This window comes from Ziziphus jujuba, chromosome 2, assembly GCF_031755915.1.
Source record: "Ziziphus jujuba cultivar Dongzao chromosome 2, ASM3175591v1".
NCBI lineage: Eukaryota > Viridiplantae > Streptophyta > Magnoliopsida > Rosales > Rhamnaceae > Ziziphus > Ziziphus jujuba.
Genome location: NC_083380.1, coordinates 24,006,840 through 24,026,932, shown reverse-complemented (window position 1 = coordinate 24,026,932; position 20,093 = coordinate 24,006,840). Strand labels below are relative to the sequence as shown.

Below are 20,093 nucleotides of genomic sequence, written 5' to 3'. Positions count from 1 at the left end.
TTACTTCTATAATTATCACCTGAACCGTTACGATGGACGTGCAATGCTCTTGGAAAGCTCTTCAAGTACTGCATCTTTAATTAACAGCTAAAAATTAACGGTTGGCATCTAACCTAGTGAAGCCTTTCATGTATTCTTAATTAAACTGATTAATACTTCATGTGGCTTTTTACCATAATTTGTCAAATTATACAACTTGAGGCATTTTTTTATTTTTTTTTAATGTTCAACTTTTTTGCTATTAGTCTGTTTTACTGCTATCCTAACAAACTTTAGCCACTCTGCTTTTATCTTCGCGTGCTACGACATAAACGATGAAGTACAATAATGTTATTAACTTTACGACTCCATGAGGGTCTTGGCTGACAGAACTGTAGCATTTGATTGGACCCCATCAACTCAAAATTATTGAGAGTGCTAGCCAAAATAACACAATAATGTCACTAACTTTACGACTTTTTGAGGTTCTTGTCTGCCACTTCCTCTTTTGTTTTGTAGCATTGGATTCGACCCCATCAATTAATTTGCCTCAATGACTTGCAAAAAAATAAAAAATAAAAAAGAAAATGATTATAAAAATAAAAAAGAATCCCTATAAATGATTTTTATCATTTTGTCGTTTTGTATTTCTTCGTGTACAGGCAAACAAACAGCAGAAAAATAACTACCAAAAAAAACAAACAGCAGAAAAATGATAACATGAAAAAAGATACCATTCTGTTCATCAATCCGGTTCTCGTCTCTGTTTTGTTGGGTTTGCGAACCACAAACATATCTTTAAAATTGATTTAAAGCATAGAAATCTCGAATTAATATTTCGAACCCAAATTACCAAATCTGATTATAGAAACCAAGCATGATTTGTGCATGTTAACATTTATAGAAACCCCTTCACAAACAATACAAAAAGGGATTCTTATAATAATTTAAAGCCTTTTGAATTATTAGTTCTGTAACATTATATTAGAGCTATTATTATTATTTTCCATGTTAGAAAACAAACATATACACAAAAATCAGAGAGGGGAAATTATTTCGGGCCTCCAAAAAAAACAAACAGCAGAAAAATGATAACATGAAAAAAGATACCATTCTGTTCATCAATCCGGTTCTCGTCTCTGTTTTGTTGGGTTTGCGAACCACAAACATATCTTTAAAATTGATTTAAAGCATAGAAATCTCGAATTAATATTTCGAACCCAAATTACCAAATCTGATTATAGAAACCAAGCATGATTTGTGCATGTTAACATTTATAGAAACCCCTTCACAAACAATACAAAAAGGGATTCTTATAATAATTTAAAGCCTTTTGAATTATTAGTTCTGTAACATTATATTAGAGCTATTATTATTATTTTCCATGTTAGAAAACAAACATATACACAAAAATCAGAGAGGGGAAATTATTTCGGGCCTACATCCAAATAATTGAAGTTTTTTGGATCATAACTAACTTACATGATTTTGCTTAGCTAGTATTCTCTTTTATGTTACTTTTTTTATTGTCATCTATATGATTTCACAGTTTGTGCTGAAATATCCTATTTGAGGATTTTGTTCTGTTTCTCGGCATATAATTCTCCAAATTTACTCGTCATACATCTGCAGGTTACCCCTGTAAAGATGGTGAATGGAGCTACTTCTAACATTGCCCCTGTAAAAATGTGAAACTAAAACATTTCATTTGCATGCAGCTTTTCTCTAGTCCAACTTTGCTTTTATTTATTTTTTTATTTTAATATTCTAAAACGATTTACATACTTTGCTTCTTGAAGCTACATGCTCCACTCATTTTTTTGCCACCGTGGTCTTTGTATTTTTGTATTTTTGTCTTTTCCATTGAACTTTTTTCTTACAAAAGCATAATATAACTTAATAGATAGGGAAACTTTTCAATATTGTTCTGTTCTTCTCTTTATCTGAAGCCAAGGATCAATTTCATTTGAAAAAAATCAAATGGAGTTGTCAATGTAAAAATATATTCAGTGCGTGTAGGGAGTAAGCTGCCTGTTTAAAATCGTTATTTCCTAATTAAGCTATTGGGACAATATTCTACTGGTATAGTATTGAGTTGGTATAAATTGTTGAAAAATTTTGGTTTTGGATTTATCAAATCTTTGATAGAAACTTGAGACAATTTTTTAGCTGTAATTATTGTGTTTACTTTAAGGAGTTGTCTAAGGTGACTGTTGTAACTCAATTGGTCAAAACTAGTAAATCCATGAGATGTTACCTGAAAGGGACAATAATATCATGTAAAACGTCATAAATGTTGATGCACCTGAATTTCATGGTTCAGAAGTTAACCGCTTTACTGGCCAAGAAACATTTGGTGACCCAAGGAAACAATGGAAAATCTCAATGAAATTTTTTAAGATACCATATAATATGTTTATGATGCAAGTTTTAAGTATGAAAATGCAAGAGAATTAACAGTGTCAATGGTCGTTGAAAATACATATATAAATAGTGAGAAAAGTAACTTTTTTTTGTCTGAGGTAGATTCATATATAGTAAGTATAGATCATTATGAAAATATATATACATATATATAAAGTGTAGACTTTTGTAATTAAAGAACTTGTATGTATGACATGATTTTTATTTCCTTTCTTGATCTTTAAATGATTTAGAGGAATAGGAAGAGGAGCTTGTGTTGATGCTTGCTCAGTAATTTTGAAGGTAATTTGCAGTTCTATATTTTTAATTGAATCTCTCATTTTCAAGCATATTTCCCTTTACTTATACTTCTTAATGGGTTCAATTGGATTCTAGAGAATTTGATGATTTCAGTATGTGCAACTCGTATTCTGGAGAAACTTGTGAACCAATCCTTCGAAGCCTGCAGACCCTGAAATCTGATATGCTAGCTCCACCATGTAACCAGCAGGCAAACCAAGATGCTATGCAGGTAGTTTTAGTCCTTTTCTTGATGTTATGCAGGTTTTATTCATGTCTAGTTAATGATTTTGAAATACATGAAGCATGGTTTAGACAATTGTTGTCATTGTCTAATATTTTTTTGGTACGAGCCATTAGATGTGAATGCTAAATCATTATGAGTTGTAGGTTTAACTAACAACATGGCTTGCAGAGGTGAACATAGATACTGATAGGTAGGAATAAGTTTAGGAACTTTCATTTTTGTTTTCTGTTCGTTTGAAGACTTCATATTTGTAGTATATTCATCCTTTCTATATCTTAAATTGCAAAAACAAAACATCAACATTTTTTTCCTTCAAGAAAAAAAGAATCTTGAAATACAAACCATGCGACCAAAGGTAGTAAAATTGCTTGTCATCAGTTACTTTATCTGTGCTCATAAAATTGTTTTAGAAATGTATTTTAAAAATTATACCACTGGTGCACCCTTATAAAATAAGGTCAGTTTCTGCAAAGTGTCATAGTTTCTTATAATTTACAAGGATGGATGAAATATTTGCTGTAATCTGGGAGGAAATGCATGTAACGCTCTTATAATAAGCTGCTTTGATAGTATTAAAATAGCTATAAAACAAATGGGTTTGACGCTTTGAAGGATGAAGTTCACTAGTGCATTTTGAGATTGAACTTTGTCATTTGTGTAGAAATGAGACAGCAAGTTGTAATGTTAATTTGGAAGTACAATTTTTGTGATCTATTTATATGGTTGAGGGCATTTGGTGGAAATAATGGTGCAAGGGATTTCAAATATTTATGTGGTGCTCCATCATTATAATGCTGGGGAAAAAAAAAAGTAATTAAGATTATCTCTTAAACTGATAGCCTGCATTGCAATGTGTTCAGATGGCAAACTAATAAATGTTAAGCAGAAAAAAGGAAAGCATCATTATAGAAAATGGGCTAAACCGTATATGGATAGTCATTGAGGGCATATTCATAATTCTTAAGAATATACTTTGGTGATTGTATTTGTCGGTTGGTGATGACTGGACACAGGTCTTGATTGTAAAGTTGAGCAAAGCAAATTGAGGAATCAGGTACTTTCCATTCCCAACACCTTTGGGAGATGCTTTCGATTTTATACTTACTAATAATTATCTCCTTATATAATTACTTTTTGGGGTAAATTTTCTTTCTTACTATGACTCAATAACAAGCTTTTCAAACAAGCCATTCTTCACAATTCTCATTTCACACATCATCTGCTGCAAGTAAATATCCCTTCATATCAATTGCTTTCCGAAGCCAATTTTACATGATATATATATATATATATATATATATGTATGTTATTCCAGTAGACATTAACATAAAGTTTAAGAATCTTGTCTCATATCAAAATTAAAATCCTTACCTATATTTTCTGAACCAACCAATAATTTTTTATTAGTAACTAAATCAACATATCATATAATTTCCTATGTATAAAAGCACAAGAGCATTAGATTGCAAATCAATGAAGTGAACAACTGCAATCCATTTTGTAGTATGAGAGAATTAGGATGGAAACAGAGGATGTAAGAATGTCTAATGAACACAAATTGATTTCGAAAAATCCTTGTACCTTTTGTTTATTGATATACTTCTTAAAAAGAGAAGCAAACCTCAAAATTCAAAGCAGAGACAGAAATTCTAAGCACGAAAAATAAATGAAAGCAAAATAATGCGTTTGACGTTTAAAAACTAAATTCTAAATATTCGAAAGAAAATGAGAATATATAGTTTCATTGATTAGATTTGACAATAGTCTTTTGGAAGATATCCACTGCCCCTAATCCATTATTCAATGCATTGTGGCACCAACTAGATTAGAAGAAAAACAAATTCTTAAATGGCTTCTACATATTAAAGCAAATAATAAAGTGAGAAATGCACCATTTTATAAACAACATGGGAAAAAAAAAACAGAACGAAGCTTTGTATCCAAATCCTATTAAAACAGTTGAATTCTTGGGATGTGGGAAATCTTAAGCCAATCGTCGAACTTGTATCTCTGCATTAAGACGGGCAGTTCTCAATTTTTAGCAGCTCTGTATTTGAGACAGTGCATGCCTTCCATTACTGATGCCAAATTGGTGCTGTGAGAAATACGATGGCATGTAAGCAAAGAGAGATTGCTTATGCCTTCAGGCATTGATGCTAACTTGGTTCATGCAAAAAATTGAACAGAACGAAGTGATGGAGTAAGCCTATCCTTTCTGGCACTGATGAAAAATTTGGACACTGCAAAATGTGAAAAGACTGAAGCGAAGTGAGGTTCCCTATTCCATCAGGCAGAGATTCTACATCATCAATCTATGATGTCAACAAGAATTGCAATTTGGAGAGAGGAACATAATGGACAGATGTTGTTGTTGATATTGCTGAGGCCGATGTTGTTTCCATATTGTTGATCACCATTCTCATTGTCTGCTGTAAAGGCTTGAAGCTTGTATTTTTCAAGTGCAAACTTTCGGCATATGGAAACAATGGACTTGAAGTTAACTTAGAGCAATTCTGTATGGTTAGATCAGAAAGACAAGAGAAAAAAGGCTGATTTTGATTCTTTGTCACTGATCCAACAATGTCATCTTTTTCATCAATATCAGTTTTCTTCCCCCACCGTCCTTTCAAATTCGGACATTCTCTTATTTCTAGTATCCTTAAAGAGGGGAACAATGGAATTATCAAAGTTGTTGACAAAGTAAACTCATTATCCCTGTAAATGTCCATGTCTAATATTTACTCTAGAGCAGTCAATTGACAAAGTTGGAGTTTCTCGAGATAAGTAATCAATCCAATTAATGTTGGCGGATGTTTGCATTTTTAAACTAATTTCAATCTAATTTAACAGCCCTAGTAAGCCAAGAAAGCCAACTTGCAAATCTCAAGCCCATGTACTCTTGCACTTCGAATTCTTTTAGATTTGGATGTGGTTTGTGGCCATCTTGTGTCATTTCATCATTTTGCACGATATCTGCTTTATCATTGTAGCCTTCATGCCTCCATTCTAAAAATAAGCATTGAAGATGTAGTTTATCCTTCAAATTTGCAACTTTGGATTCCAATGCTGTATCCAAATTATACTTATAATTATTTCATAATTGTTATGAATCCTAAGAACCAAAGCGAAGAACCTAAATCTACAAACTAACACAGAAATTTATCAAGGTTCGGTCGAAATTGACCTACATCCTTATGCTCCAATGTGAAGCTCTTGCACTATATAAAATTGTTTATGTTCACAAGCTTTAATTCAGATCAACAATGGTGATCTCACAAAAAGAACCCAACAAACCAATCTCAAAGCCCCAGTTACATCCTCACTCATGTGTTTCACAAAGAAACCACTCTATCTCACATAGAGACACAAGGTGTAGAAAACCCATATGAAGAACTTTGGACTTTCTCTCTCTAAAAGGTTAATCTGAAATTTTCTCACTTTAGATGAAGAAGACAATCAGCTCTCTATTTTTTATGCTTGAAGAAGACCCATGTATATCTTGTGGATTCCCTCTCTCAAAACACGTCGTTTTGTTTATGATGTGGCACCAAAACTGTTACAACAAATAGAAAACAATATGACATAGAATCTCTTAAGTGAGCCAGATAATGCCAATCTGGCAATCCAACAAATATATTACCAGCTCCATAAACAATGTTGTTCTACTAAAGCCAATACCCATCAAACTACAGCTTCAATGTAACTCCTATTATTCTCTATTCTTTCACAATTTCAAACCAATAAACACACCTTTACAAAGGTTTTGAAGATAAAATTCTCACATATCTCCACCTAATCCTCAAAATACAAAACGTGCAGAAACTGAAACACCATCCCAGCAATTTCAACTCTGTTCAAGACTAGCTTGCCCCAATCTTAAGCAAGCTTTTACAAGCATTAAACTTGCTCACAAACATGACCTTTGATCCCCCATATCAGATGGGTTGAACTTAGTTGGAATTTTCTCCAACTTAAACACTTGATGTGAAATCATATCTCCAATAAAATGATACTTCACTTTGATATGTTTAGACCTCTCATGAAAAATAGGATTTTTGCATAGATGGATTGCATTCTGGCTGTCAAAATATAACATCACATCTTGATTAAGTACCTTAAGCTCCATTAGTAGACCTTTAAAGCCATATTGCTTCCTTAGCTGCCTCAGTTGTGGCTATATATTTTGTCTTAGTTGTTGATAAAGCTACTATAGGTTATAGTTGAGATTTCCAACTCACATAATTCCTAAATAGAGTAAAAGCATATGCAAAAATGGACCTCCTCTTGTCCCTATCTCCTACATAATCCAAATCTAAGTAACCATTTAACTCAACTTCATCTTGATTTCCTTTGAAAATTAGTCCTTCATTTGCTATTTATTTAAGATATCTCAAAAGCCATTTCATTGCTTCTCAATGACCTTTTCCTAGATTGACCATATTACTTGCTCAATACACTAGTAGCAAACACCAGATCTGGTCTAGTGCATATCATGAGGTACATTATAGAACCAACTGAATTAGAATAGGGAACTCTCAACATATCTTCTTTTTCTTAATTTATGGCTAGATATTGATCAACAAAACAACTTAAAATGTCCTCCAAGTGGCACATTTCCATTATACCATTGTCCTTTGAAAATTTTAAGATAAACTTTTGTATATATGATGACTATAACAGCTTCATTTCTGATTTCTTTCTATTTGTTACAATTGAGATTCTCAAAATCTTCTTAGCTGGACCAAAATCCTTCATATCAAACTCAGACTTGAGCAGCTCCTTAACTGATTGTATAATCTTAATCTTTGAACCTATAACCAGCATATCATCCACATAAAGCAATAGATATATTGCTTTGTCACTCATGGTGTCCTTAAAGTATAAACAACTATCAAAGCTGCTCTTTGTGAAACCAATTTTCACCATAAAAGAGTCGAATCTCTTATACCATTGTTTTTGTGATTATTTTAGACCATAAAATGACTTCTTCAATAGGCACATAAGCTCTCCACCCTTTTTCTTGACTTCAAAAGCCTCAGGCTATCTCATATATATAGTTTCTTCCAACTCTCTATGTAAAAATGCAGTTTTTACATCAAGTTGCTCTAGCTCCCAATCAAATTATGTTACTAAGGCAAACATAGTTTTGATTGTTATGTACTTAATTACTGGAGAGAAGATCTCATTATAATCAATATCTTTGACTTGTGTGAAAACCTTGGCCATAAGTCTTGCCTTGAATATCATTGATTCAGAACTAGTTAGAACTGTTTTAACCATGAAAAGCCATTTACAATCCATAACTCGCTAATTTGATGGGAATGAAAGCAAAACCCAAGTTTTATTCATGTGCAATGATTTCATTTCCTTCCATTGAGCTACTTGCTTTGACTTAATTGCTTCAGCATAAGTCTTAGGCTCATTGTCTGTCAAATCTTGAAAATTTACAAGGGCATAAGCTATGTAACCTGTATAGCTATATTTCCTATTAGCCTTGATTTGTCTCTTTACTCTATCTCAAATAAGCAAATAACTTGGTGAAGCAGATCTCCTCTGATTTGATATTGGTGAAGGTTGTACAGGTTGTTCTTTATATGATTCTTCACCAAATAGTTCAGATGCTTGCTAATTAGAAATAACAGATTCTTCAAGTTCAGCAATAGTCTCAATTTGAGAGTCATTGTCTCTTTTAACAGCTTTTTGAGTCTCCACCTCAGAGAATAATTTAAGCCACCTTGTCTGTAATTGTTTATTGGCTTCAAATTAAAACAAATTGACTGATGAAGAGGCTGGGAGTCTAGTTAATTAGAGAGATAGCAAAAACTAAACAACAATAAGACTTGTACTACGATACATACATATGGGACCAGAGATATAGAAAATGTGGTTTGAATTATTTTCGATTTAAAATACGGCTTTTCAATGTGAGAAAAAAATAGGCCAATAGTTAACCAGTATCTTCTAGAACAATAAACATAATCAATCAAAGAATAAGTTCAAAGTTCAAAGATTGATGGACTTGATATCTATTTAGCCCATTAAGAAAATAAGAGAGATTGACTATAGATATTGGGAGTACTTATAGTAAGATAGCAAAATCAGAACAATAAGAGACTTATTATTACTTGGAAAAAAGATCAACTTTGTCGTCTTAATAATCTTCCTAAGCCTTCTACCCAGCTCTTCAATGTGGGGAATCATAGGTCAATAGTCACTAGTATCTTTTCCACATCTTTCCAATAAGATGGGACATTCAACAATTGAAAGATGCTTTAATGAGGTGAAGTGCTCGATTCCTTCAAACAACAACTTCAAACTGGGACCATGATTGACTTCTAATAACGGTACCGATTTAAGGCTTTTGACACATTCCAAAATAGCCTCAAAAATCTCACACTCAAAAATTCTGATTTCATACAAGTTAGTAACCTGTTAAATCCTTTCAGGTAGAGTAACTAGTTTTGGAAGTTTATACAACCTCAAAATAGAGAGGCTTCAGAGGTGTTGCCATGAAATTGCATCACTACCATTACAAGGCATCTCCAGTTCTTTGTACCCCCATATAACCAGTTGTTGAAGTGAGGTTAGATGGTCAAGACCAGGTGATAAAGATTCCAACATTAAACAATCTATAATGTCCAGCTTCTGGAGAGAAGTGAGGGTTTCATACCCAACTAGAAAAAAATGCAATTCATGAACAGCCAACATATACAAAAATTTCAAACTTCAAAATGGAGAGAGGAAGCGAGGCAGAAGAAGTAGAGGATGATGCTTTGTCTGATATTGGTGGTCTCACATTCTTCATCATTAATGTTTGTTGGAATGATTTTATGCTTGAGCCCCCCTAGATTAAGCTCTTCTACATATGGGAAAAGAGGCATCCAAATTAAGTTGGGACATAAACAAATATCTAATCAATAAAGACAGGGAAAGAAAAGTAGTGATATTGTATTTTGAGTTTTCACCACATCTTTCCACCATCCTTTCAGTTGTGGGATTCCACATAAATGAGCATATTGTAGGGATGGCAGCAAGTTTCCATTGACATTATCATCACATTCACTGTTTGATATATATGCCACAGCAGGCGAATTTAAAAGCTCGAGTACTTGCAAATATGGGAGATGATTCAAGGCCATTATACGTTGGCATCCTGTATGTCCATTTAGAGTAAATTTCACAAGATTTTTAAGCAATAGAACACTGTTTAATGTTCACCATGATATCGACTGCATATAGCCAATCTTTTAACATTTATATGTGGAACCAAATCTTCACAATCATCCAACATTTTACCATGAATCCATATTTCTAAGGACCGCAGATGTTGTTTGCTCATCAAATTTTGCACATTTAGATTTTATCTATCTTTATCAGCTATAATACTTAAATCTCCTTTCAAGTTGTTTAGATTCTTAAGTTCATTTAGTTGGCCACCTTGCTCCGCCTTTACTTTAAATAAGGTCCATGTCTATAGATCAGCCAGTTGCCCTAGTTCATGTGGTATATTTAAATTCACACAATGATAGGCAAAAAGATGCCAAAGGTTGACTAGTTTGCAAACGTCTCCTGGTTATGCTTCAATACTTTCACGCCAGGATAAATCTAGAGTTTGCAAATTATGCAAATTTGCAATAGAATCAGGCAATACCTTCATAGAATTATACGAAAGAACAAGACATCTCAGATGCTTCAATTACCAATAAAATTTGGGACAATGTCCATAGATAGTCCTTTGATACCCAATGCGCTAGGAACTTAAAATGCAAGTCAATTTTACCCAGTGACTCTCTCCTCCTTGAAGAAAGACATTGATGGAAAATAATGGTTCTAATCATTTTAGCCTTGACCAACAAATCTAGAAAATTTTGTTCATCTTTTAAACGAAAATTGAATGACACGTGATGAGTTTTTGTGTCAATTTATCATCATCAGCAGTAGCATCCAAATTTAACATATATATATATATAGAGAGAGAGAGAGAGAAAGAGAGAGAGTATCGGGTTACATTTAGACATATACATGTATATCTATATTTATATTTACGAGATCATCTGTTTATATTCACCTATATATATTTATACATATATGTGAGTATAATTATATATATATATATATATCAGTATATTTATTCATTTAATTTGTTAATATTAAAAGTTGGATTTAAAAGAGTTACTTAACCAATCATTATTAATTAAGTATTTCATAAAATTCTAAACAAAAAGGGATTAGATGCTTACATTGAATTAAGAATAAGTTATTATTTTGTCTACCTAGTTGCTTATTTAATTATGTAGTTAATAAATTTATTTATTTCGTTATTTAGTTATTTATCTATTTATTGATTTATTTATCTATTTATTGATTAATTTATTTATTTATGTTTGTCTAAAGTTGGGCTTTCCACTTAACATATGTCTTATTAAATATTCATTATCCATTTTCAATTTTATGAGTTATATATTGTTTTCGGGATTATGTTTATGTGTGTGTGTGTGTGTGTGTGTGTGTGCGCGCGCACAAATATAGGTATATTTATTATGCTTAATTATGATAATTTGCTGAGTTTAAATTTAACATGCTTTCTATATCTATATTATTCAATTATGCTAATGTGTTTAAAAAGTAAATAGCTAATCTTATGCATTTATTTCAAATAATGATATATACTATGGGTATATGAATTTTGGTGATAAATATTTTATGAGAACTATTTCTGATTATTTATTTATATATGTATTTATGATGATCTAAAATAATTAAATGTTATGAAAATACTTAATATTAAAATGATGATACTGTAGTATATTTCCTTAAGACATTATATTTTGGGTTTCATAAATATTTATTTATTTACTTATCTATTTCTTTGGTTATTTATTTTTAAAACAATTAAATTAAGGTTTTAAGATGCAATTATGAAAAGTTGATATTTTCATAATTATATATTTATATGTGGCTAGTTAGAATGTAGATACACCATACAATACTGATGTTTTGTATTATTATGTTATAAATTAGTGTGCAAGTTATATTTTGTCGTCCATTGTGAAATATTGTGAGAGAGGGCAAGTGGGTATTTCGTGGTAACAGCATCAGCTACTCTCCCCATGGCCGAAGGATGGTAGGAATAGACAATTCTATGGGAGCTAAGGGCGAGAGGGTTTGTAGGTATTTTACACAATGAGGATTAGCCTCCCCTATCTATCAAGTGGTATTTAGGACACCAAACATCATTTGGCAGCATTGGTATATCATATAGTGCATTAGATGTCCTTTTGATGGGCTATCACCCAATTCAACTCATGAGCAGTGTAGTAACGAATTTCTGCTGCTTATAAGACCAGTGAGTTGGACGACCATTATAAGCAATCATCCTGGCAGTATTGGTAATAGTGTACCTACAATAGTTGATACCATGGGACAATGCATTAGTATAATATATGGTACATTAAGTGTATTTCCGCTATGAATGTATAGGTTATGCAACGTATTTATCAATTTTAGTTTGATTGTGCCTATTTATTATTATTATTATTATTGTTATTTATAATTATTATTATTATTAGTTGTTACAGTTATTATTATTATTATTGTTATTGTTGTTATCATCGTTTATTATTGTTGTCGTCATTGTTGTTGTTGTTGTTGTTATCATTATTATTATTATTATTATTATTATTATCGTCGATTGCACATTGATCATATTTGTCTGAATGGATGAGTTAATGCATTTGGAGGTATCGTAGCTTTCAGGCAGGTATCATAGTCTTCGGACAGGTATTGTAGTTTTTAGGCAAGGTAGCCTTTGGGCCAGTATTATAGCTTTCAAATCAGTATTGTAGCCTTTAGGTAGGTGTTATAGTCTTCAGATAAGTATTGTAGCCTTCAAGTAGGTATCCTAGCCATCAGGTAGGTATTGTAGCCTTCGGACAGATGCTGTAGGCTTCGAGTACGTATCGTAGCTTTCAGACAAGTGTTATAGCCTTCAGGATAGTGTCGTAGCCATCGTGCAGATATTGTAACCTTCGAGTAGGTGTTGTAGCCTTCTAGCAGGCATCTTAGTCTTCAAACAAGTATGGTAGTCTTCGAACAAGTATTGTAACTTTCGTACAGATTATCCAAATTTCTCAAGAGATGGTACTATTATTATTGTTGTTGTTGTTGTCTTTATTGTCCTTTTATCTACATTTATACATTCATGTGAGATTGTATTAAATAGGTGATGTGGATGGCCATGAATTACATAAATATGTATGTCCCATGCTGAATAAGGACTTAGAATAAGTCAGGGCTATTTATGGCCCATGTAGTAATCTCTAGAAGAGGTCCCAATACATATAAAAGTTTATTTTTACAGTTTATTAATTTTTACTCCTATTTGCATTTTTTTTACACTATTTTAATTGAAATCCTACAAATGTGTGAAAAATTATAGTAAGGTGGGAAGAATAAGACGGAAGTATATTTCCGAAGTGAGTTTTCTACCTATCATGCAATTGGGGGAGTCAAGTTTATAGGGCAGATGCTGCCGAATTTTTTATAAAATTTCTAGTGAGGTTTTCCCTAGCCTGAGCCATCCTAGGATTCCGATAAGTAACTCTGACAGGTCCTGACAATATTTGTTTATTTATTTATTCATTTATTCCTGTAAATATTGTTTAACAAAGTGAGGAATTTCATTATTATTATTATTATCACCAATGATGGCTCCTTCATGTGTATGTGTTATCCTAATATAGAATTAATTTCAAGTTATGGTTTATAAAAACAAAAATTATGGGAAATGATTGTATTTATTTATTTGGGTTGGTTTTAAAATTAAGAATTTATTTATATAATTTTCTATTATTTATTTATTATAATATTTATTTATGGTTTTAAAATAGAATTGTGAAAAACATTACATTTTATTTGATAATATTATTATTTTATTATATTTATTCATGATTATTTGGTTTTTAAATACACTATATAGTACCGATATTTTCAGTACACATGTGACTGATTTCAACACATAAATTATATGTAGTCATCTTTTATGTACTATGGTAAACAATGATAAGCAAGTATTTTACGGTGATGGCATTAGCCACCTTCCCCATAGCCAAAGGACAACAGGTTGTGTTTAACCATTTTATGGGAGCTAAGGTGACTAAGGGTAGGTAGATATTTTATAGTGATAACATTAACCGTCTTCCTCTTAACTATAGAATGACATGTTATTTCACACCACACCCTTAGAACGCTAAAAGGGTCACGTGCAACCTCTTACATTTGTCAAATGATGTTGGAACGCCAACCATCACTTAGCAATACTGATATAGTATGGTATATCTGGTGTCTTTACGATATCTATATATATAGGTGTACCGTACCATATTAGGGCACTAACTCAGTTATGCCAGTGAATGATTTAGTATCGCAATTCTACTACCTACAAGATAAGCAGGTTGGATGGCCATTATACACAACCATCATGACTGTATCGGTAGTGGTATACCCATGGATGGCTAATATCATGGGACTGTACATTGGTATATCAAGTGTATTTCCGCTATGAATATGCAGTCAAAGTCAGATATATATATATATTTTTTATTTTAATACATTACTCTTAATATATTCCATACTATTCAATTATAATTTAGTATTTGTTTAGTTTTAGTTTTATATTTATGTTATTACTATTACTATTAGTATTATTATCAATTGCATGATTGTTGTATTTCTTTGAACTAATGAGTTTATCTATTAGAAGTATGTGTATAACATTATTGTAAAATAGTGGAAAAGTTCATATAGTATCGACAATAAAAATTCAAGTTAGCCATCGAACAAGTGTATTAGCCTTTGGGCAGGTATCGCAACCTTCGAGTAAGTGTATTAGCCTTTAGATAGGTATTGCAGTCTTCGAACAGGTATATTAATCTTTGAGCAGGTGTATTAGCCTTCGGACAAGTATCATAGCTTTCAAGCAGGTTTATTAGCCTTCAGGTAGGTGTATTAGCTTTCGAGCAAGTGTTGTAACTTTCAGGTAGGTATCATAGCCTTCGTGAAAATATTTCAAGCCACGGACAAATTAATCAGAACCTTTAAGAAAGTGGTTTTGGATAGTGATGATGTTATTAGAATTATTCTTATTCTAATCGTTATTATTATGGATGATACATTCTTGTTAATATGTTATGGAGCTGGGATGATCTATAATATTACTATTATCTTTTTATTTTTATTTATATATTGATATATTATGAAGTGCTGTAAATTGGTGGAATCATAGTAAGTAGGAGGTGTGAATGGCTACAAATTTATAGGAGTGAGTTTCCTGTGCCTAAAATCCTAGGGAAGAGTACGGAGCCATATTATGGTTTTGGATAGGAAATTCTAAGAGAGGTCCTAATACATGAAATGGTATTTATGATTTACCATTTATATTGTAACAGAAGATAAAATAAGAAGATTGTACATTTTGAAGTGTGTTTTCTGTACAGGAAAGTCTTGGATAAGATCCATTTCCATGGGAGATGCTATTGGATTTCTATAGAAATTTGGATGGGATTTCCCTTAGTTGGGGCTATCCTAAGATTCTTATAAGTAAGTTTGGATTTTGACATCACTTGTTGTGAACATAATTCCCATTTTATGTTGGACATCTAGTGACGCAACAAATGTTAAAGGCTGCTATTAACCCAACTAGGGTTTTAATATGTTTTTTTTTAAAAAAAAAAGCTAAGATTTTAATATTAATTTATTAATTGAGATGACAACCTTAAGATTTGACATATCACTAGGTGCCTATTTTATGTTGGAAATATGTTCCCAACACAACAAATTTGTATACATATATAGATACAGATATTTCAGCATGCATAAGCCCTAATATAATGGTCCATTGGTTGCCACATAGCAAAGTATTTGTTGTGAGGTAGCCTTTAAGTAGATGTGCCCAAAATCAAAACTCTATATAGTAAGGCCATAAGTAGTAATTGTTATGAAATGAAAATTGAAATTACAAATTATCCAGCTCAACAATAAAGCTTCAAAGGTAAGCACCTAAAAAGCTCCAACGTTTCCTTTCTCCTTACTCTTCTATAGATTATTTTTTCTTCCTATAACTCTACTTCTTATCATCTGGTTTCTGCAACAAAAGAAAAGCAAGCTCAATATAAAACCACCGAAAGAGCGGGCTACAGTTTATTTGGAAGATGTATAATAGGAAACACCTAAATCTTGATGAACTGTATTAGACTGAAAATAGTGTATCCATTTAGTAACTACAATATCATGATAAAGCCAGTTATTTTAAGATGTAGATTAACTTCTGCACTGAATTGGGCATTTAGACTTTAACCAAAAGCTTACTAGCTTTTGGAATTAAATTTCTAATCTCTAACAATAAGAATGAGGAAACAATATCCCATAGCTAAAAAAGTATCCCTTCCTCTTCCCCCACCTTCCCATCACTAACACTACAAAAACAACTAATGCGCACCAAAAAAAATACAAAAACAGAATCAGAGCAGAATCAAAAAGAAAAACATGAGAAACAGATTCCTTAGGTATTTCCATAGCCACATTTGAAAAAGGCATCATTGCACAATCAACTTTTCCTGAGTTTGGCAAGTGACCAAACAGTGATTCCTAAGCCTAAACCAACAGTAAATAAAAACAAGGCAAACCATCCTAACAATCTAAGTTGAGTCACATAAATGACAAACCATTCACAACACATAGTATCTAAATTAAGCCATATAAATGCACAAACCATTCACAACACATAGTAGAAAAGTTAAGCAAAAAAATTAAAATAAAATAAAGGACAATCAGCTAAGTGAGACCACGAGAAAAGAAAAGGCCGAGAGGGTAAGTTAAGCCTGAAGGAACCTTGTCCTTGAATCAGAATAGGGAGGCTGTGAGGACAAAGAGAGAGAAAGAGAGAGAGAGTGGGAAGAGCTCGTGCAAATTAAAAGATTCATATACGAATAACGGGTGACACTAATCAGAAATCAATTACATTCTGCTTTTGAATTTCTCAATATCTTCCTTCTTGGTATAGACTGTAATGACAAGAAGCTGAAGATGACATTCAGGCCATCTTAATAAATCATGGAGACAGGAAAGCTTTTATATATATATATATATATATATATTTTTATAAGGCTCTTTAAATTTAAAAATTTTAAAATTTGATTCACGTAAATTATTTATGGATATTATTTGTCAATAGTAAATAACCCATTGATTTAGAATTGGCAATTTCAATATAAGATTATTCAAATTTCAAATTGTACATATTATTATAATAGATAATTAATATAAACAATTGAAAAAGATCATATTGAAACATCAATTATAATATTAAAATTTAAAAATTTCAGCTCATAAAAAGGTTATTGTTAATCCAAAGTTTTAAAAACAATATTTTTAATTAAGTAAAAATTAGGATAATAAATTATGGACAAACACTCTTCAATTAATAAATTAAAAAATTTCAATTATTTAATAAATATTAATTAAATATATTTATTTATGATTAATATTATAATTGGTAATTGGGTTGTATTTAATTTTATTTGGGTTTTTAAATATGAAAAAAAAAACATAAAATTAGTTAACTATTGAAGGCATGTTGGTGCAAAACATTCAAATTATGTTTTTTTCTTCCTAAACACCCAAATTAAGTTTTTTAAATAGTAATAATAGATTTGGAAATTAATTGTAGAATTAAAGAAGCATGAATAAAACTACTTTTTTCTTTTTTTCTTTTTTGAGAAGTAATAAATGAATATAAATAAGGCAAATAATACCCTTTTGAAATAATAATTATTTTTAAGAGAAAAATAAAGTTTAATTAAAGCTAATTATTTATTTTGAAAATAAATAATATTTTTTCCTTGAATGAATGAGAGCATAAATAATACTAGGTTCATAACATTGAGATTGAGAAGGGTGGTGACTATACATGATCATTTTTCAAAGAATTATTCTTTTTACAATTCTAAACTTTTTACAACTCTAAAATGACTTTTTACAGTTCCATTCTTTATATACTACTACATAAATATATAAAAAAAAATATAAAATTACTTAATACAATATTAATTATTCCTAAAATATCTCTAATTCATATCATCACAAAATTACATATCTCTTATAAATAAAAATTACTTTTACAAGTCTAAAATAACTATAAACAATCTCTCACTAAAATAATCTTCTTTTCTTCTTTCTTGTTATGAATTAAGGTTGATTTCTTTTTATTTTCACACTTTTTTAATGGCATAAAAAGTTATTTATTTGAAAGCAAAAAACCAATGAACAATTTAGGCTAATGGTGATTGGGTCCTTGGTAGTATACTTCTGAACAACTTTGGAAATGTTCAGTCGTATACTACTGAACGTTTTAAAATAGTTCAGTTCTGTATTATTTTCTGAACTTTGTTTTTTTCTCATATAATATTTGGTCGTAAACTTTTAAACGTCTTTAAGATTCTAGTCTTGTACTTTTGAACTTTTTTAAAATTGTTGAGCTATATTTATGAACATCTTAAAAGTTGTAATTTATTATTTTGGAATGTTAGGTTTTAAATTTCTGTACATATTCAAGATGTTCGATTATGAACTTATGAACATATTTGAAATATTTGAATTTATTCAACCCAGCAATTTTGTCATTTTTTTGTAAAGTATATTTTTAGATAGTTCGACTATAAATTTTTGTTAAACTTTGATATTGTTCAGTTGCAAGCTTTTCAAGTTGTTCGGTTGTAAACTTTTGTACAGCTAAAAATGTTCGGTTGTAAGCTTCTGAATATATTAAATAGTTGTATATAATGTACAGTATTTAATATTTGTATATACATACAATGTTCGATAGATAAAAGCTAAACATATTAATAATGTTCATATGGATGCTTCTGAACATTTAAAAAATGTTCAGTTTTAAACTTCCAAATAAAAGATGAATTTTAATATATCAGATCAAATACAATAGTATTGTTCCAATCTAGTCATTGGTAAGCAATAAAAAAAAAAATCCAAACTAAAGTAATCATTACAAAATAAAAAAATAAAAATAAAGAAAAAACTAAATACATCTTATTGTTTCATATTTTTGAGCTTCCATAATTTGTGAATAATTATTGTATCTGCAACCCTAATTTTTAATGGAGTATAAGTTAGATGGATATATATAACATATGATTTGTGAGAAAGAATGGGACTGTATAAAGAAATTATTTAAATAAGTCTAGTTAACAAATGTATTTTTTAGTAATTTTAAATGGAGATAAAAATGTAAATAAACAATGGAACTGTATAGTATCAAAATGGTAGTGCAACTAGAAATTCTCTTTTTCAAATTGACTCAAATAATAAAGGAAAAAGTTTTGATTAGACCAATGGCTTAATTTTAGGAATTGGAGAAAATTTGCATTTATCATTCAAATGAATATTTGTATCCTTATTAAGTTTTGAAGATCTTCATCTATAAATAGGCAATAGAACAAGTGATTTTTCAATTCGAAATCAATCAGATATACAGTTATTGAGCAATGGTTTTTTTCGTAATTTCAATTTTTGTTATCATATTTTTTTTTTATTTTGTAAAAAAGTTATTGTTTTTTTTTTTTAATCTCATTTAGTTGACTAAATTTATATTTATAATCATTTTTGTTATAAAACATTTAAGAATCTTTAATTTGTTTATTTTTTACAAATTAAAACAATCATCTAATTTTTATCATATTTATTTTGTGTAATTTTTAATTTTTTATTTTTTTAATTGAATTTAAAATGGCATGCTCACATCCATTAAAAGAGATGTCCAAATTATTTGATTTGTACAAAACTGCCAAACAATATCAATAAAAATTATAAAATTGATAACAAATTAAGGCTTTGGTCTTTAGTCTTTACTCATAAAAAATAGTATAATTAATTAAATTAATTTAATTTAAATATAATTAATTATTATAAATTATTCTCAAAATCATCTTTTGCAGTTATACAAATTGTATATCGCATGAGATCGATGCTAGTAAAGTATGGAAATTGAAAAACTTTTTTTTTTGGATAAATTTTGGCGAAAAAATATTAAAAAAAAAACCCAAATCTTGGAAATATTCCATGGGAGACAAAAAAGGCTCTTGGTTTCTATTGG

General features: G+C 30.4%; 1 long non-coding RNA gene across 1 annotated transcript; it reads left to right on the top strand.

The window, feature by feature from the left end:
- The first annotated feature begins 1,506 nt into the window (after positions 1–1,506).
- LOC132800607 (uncharacterized) lies at positions 1,507–4,033 on the top strand. The gene is made up of 2 exons (XR_009635788.1): positions 1,507–2,685; positions 2,779–4,033. It is a non-coding gene; the product is annotated as an uncharacterized LOC132800607 (long non-coding RNA).
- Positions 4,034–20,093: the final 16,060 nt, after the last annotated feature.